This window comes from Lycium barbarum, chromosome 11, assembly GCF_019175385.1.
Source record: "Lycium barbarum isolate Lr01 chromosome 11, ASM1917538v2, whole genome shotgun sequence".
Classification (NCBI taxonomy): Eukaryota; Viridiplantae; Streptophyta; class Magnoliopsida; order Solanales; family Solanaceae; genus Lycium; species Lycium barbarum.
The window spans coordinates 8,627,356-8,631,028 of NC_083347.1; the positions used below are offsets into that span (position 1 = coordinate 8,627,356).

The 3,673-nt window shown below is 36.7% G+C and overlaps 1 long non-coding RNA gene across 1 annotated transcript; it reads right to left on the reverse strand.

Moving 5' to 3' along the window:
- Positions 1–750: 750 nt before the first annotated feature.
- On the reverse strand, positions 751–3,286 carry LOC132620299 (uncharacterized). The gene is made up of 2 exons (XR_009574759.1): positions 2,997–3,286; positions 751–996 (listed from the first exon to the last, which is right to left on the reverse strand). It is a non-coding gene; the product is annotated as an uncharacterized LOC132620299 (long non-coding RNA).
- Positions 3,287–3,673: the final 387 nt, after the last annotated feature.

Consider the following 3,673-nt stretch of genomic DNA (forward strand, 5'->3'; position numbering starts at 1 on the left):
CTTTTAAAGAACTCATGTCCCTAAAGTATTGGGCTCTAGAGACGATTGGTATACTCAAGCTCCCTAAAGTAGTTGCTTATACTTGAGATTGCCAGCAATACAAATCCTATACACATTGGCCTCATCAGCTACACTATAAAGTTTAAGCTTTACATAATTTAGTTGCTTACTTTGCCCTAATTACATATAGTGTGATGCATCTTAAATATTGATAAAATTTTATCTTAAATAAAATATTTACATGTTCGACATTTTGTCCCTATATGAACTATTTTGACATACTTTTTTAACAAACAATCACATGCATCAAAGACATTTTAATTAATAACTATTTATTATGTACAAAAATATTTTAACATAACATGACAATAAATTTAAAATTAAACTAGTTATATATGAGAGATCGAATTTGTCTTAGATTCTAATAAACAACCCCTCAAAGAAATTAAACTCTGAAATGATTTTCATTAAATACATTGAAAATTGAAGTTTCACATATTATAGTTAATGCATTTGGAGGTGATAAACAGTAGAGCAGTGTTAGTCTTCCCCGACTATACTCTTAGGCACAATCCGACCCTCTCCTCTATAACTAGTTCAATCACAATTATTTACAACTTATGTTAAAATATTATATATATATATATATATATATTGTCACGACCCAAATAATGGATCATGCGGGCACCCACACTAACCCTCCCTGGTGGGCGAACCTTTCAGGTAACTACCTTAATTTGATACAACATGCGGAATAAATACTTTTATTATAAGAAATTCCCAAAACCTGGTCTAGACTCATACAAGAGCTTCTAAGAAGTTTACAATTTGAAGTAGATAACAGACTCAAACTGGATACGACTTCTGTTTAAGGATAGAGAACAACAGAAATCTAAGGAGAGACTCTGGGTTGCAATATCTCAAATAGCTCACCCAAACGCCTTTGACGAATGCCTCGAAACGGTCGTGAGACTCCGAACATCACCTGAAATAACTCTACACTCCACAAGGAGTGTAGCAAGAGTAGTATGAGCACAACACAAGGCTCGTAGGTATCATAGGCCGACAATGGTTAGTTCACGCATATAAACAAGAAGCAACTAACAAGTAAGCAGATAAGTAATCAAACACAATCACAACTCTAGCACATATGAAAGTCTTGCAGTAACAATAGTCACAAGGGATTTCAATATCTCAGGTTATAAGCCTAGGGAGAAATCTATAAACCTCGAGTCCATCAAGCCTCTAAAATAAATACTTACAAACAACAACTCAATAATTCACAAATCAAGAATCAATCAGAGAATGTGCCATGCAATGACATGAATAGCAATTCAAATGGAGTGCTATGTGATGCAATGTCGTGCTATGTAAATGTTATGCAATGCAGTAGTCACCTCTCACGCTCCATTCTCGTACACACATGCTATGGCAATGCCTCATAGTCATGACCCATGGGGGACCCGCGAAGTCCATGTACCACTCGTGCTCTCCGGCAGAAACCTCGGAGGCTATCAATTACTCTCAATCTCCGGCAAAGACCTCGGAGTCTCTCAATCATATTCAATCTCCGGCAAAGACCTCGGAGTCTCTCTGTCACTCTCAATCTCCGGCAAAGACCTCGGAGTCTCTCTGTCACTCTCAATCTCCGGCAAAGACCTCGGAGTCTCTCAATCACTCTCCTCTATTAGGACAGCACAAAAGTAATATGGAAGCATGTCATGCATGAAGTCTCAACTATATCACCAATATGCAATAAACAAGTACAAGACATATTATTGTCCATGGCTCAATAATCAATATTACCCTTCCCTTTCATAAGGTGAGTGAGCTAGTATGTGATAATGATACAACTAGGTGATAATTACATCAAATAGCACATAGAATATGGGATGCATGCCTCACATGAAATCAACCTCAACAATCACCGCAGTCATAGGTTCCATAGATTCATACTAGGAAATGCAATTCAATATTCAATTTCTCAGTAATAACCTTCCTCTTCCATATGACTAGTGAGATAACAAGAGAGGGAATTATATCAAGTACATGAAATCACAATACAGTGACAAGCTCACATAATAATATCGCAGTAATGGCGACGAACCCACATAACAGTATCACAATAATGGCGACAAGCCCACGTAACAGCTGACAATATCAACCTAGATGGAATTTACCTCCACACCATGCCTGAAGACCTATCATGCTTTCCCCGTCAATCACTACTATCTACATACGTTTTGCTAACCGGAGTCTAGACATAAAGTAAGCCGTAACCTACATCAATGCCGAACAGGTGTCACGAACTTTCACGCCAAAGCTTTTTCCTTCTGAAGTGCTTCCGAACGGACAAATCCTATCAAATATATAATCTACTTTAGAATACGAATCCCAGAGCGCCCATATTGCTATACCTATATTCGAAACCCAAAAACGCACTCCAAAAAGTGGCCTTGAGCCCACAAGGGCAGATTTGGAATTTTATTAAAAAATAATTTCGCTCATTATCTAAGGATCATATAATTCGGGCGGCATCTCCTCTAAATAATTCACCCCATGCGAACTCCAAATTAGTTCCAAATCACAATAACAACACCAACAACCTTATGTACATCTAATCCATAAGAACATAGCACCATAACAATCCTCATAATTCCACAAAATATTCATATCTCAAAAACACAACATATTTACCCATAACAACTTCATAATAATTTATAATGAGCGACAAGCTCGCATTAGGATCCGTACACTTCATAGCACCTTTTCGTATGTTTCCTTCTTAACTTTAAAAATGTTCTCAATATGATAAGGGCATAATTTTCCAAAATCTCAGCTTTACATCACATAATCACAACAAGAAAAAACAACCTACAATTCCAATTTTATCAAATGACAATTCTATTCACAAGTTCGTGTTTATTTCATCAATTCCCACAATTTAGCAATGACCTAGATGAATTTGAAAACATCTAGGGGAGGAGGATTCTTACCTTATGTGCCAAGAAATATTCTTCTTCCACCTTACTTCACTTCAAAGAAAGTCCGAACTCAACAACACGACAAAACAAACGACGAAATCGAAGCGGTGAGCGAAACCCGTCACAAAATTATATAAATTTGCTGCTTGCTTAATATTTTAAGTACTGAGCCTAATGTTTGTGGAGCAGTACGTTGCTGCTCACTTCTTTTTCATTTTCTGCTCAGGAAGAAAGAAAATTGAAATAACGTCACTGCCTATTTTCTAGTGTGGCCGACGTTAGAATGTTTGGAAAAGGAAGTTGCAGCATATTTCCTTTTGTAATCTTTGGTTCAGCCAAAGTGAGATATATGTGTATATCTTCCATTAATGGATAGTGGAGACCGCATATGTGAAACATAATTAGTTTCCCCCAAGGGTTCCACACAAGACTAATAATAATCCTAGTCAAAAGTTGGCTCATTTTCCATGATGCCACGTGGGGACCTCTTTAAAATACTTATCCAATGCTTATTCAAGAATAATTCAGCCACCTATCCGTACATACTTGGACTATGTCCACTTAATATTTATCCCATAATTTTCATAAAGTTCTTGTCTCCAATACAAATCTCCATTTAATCAATTACTCGCATAACTAATTGTGACAAAATAGAACAACGGATCAAAGTGGTGAGTAAAACCCATATG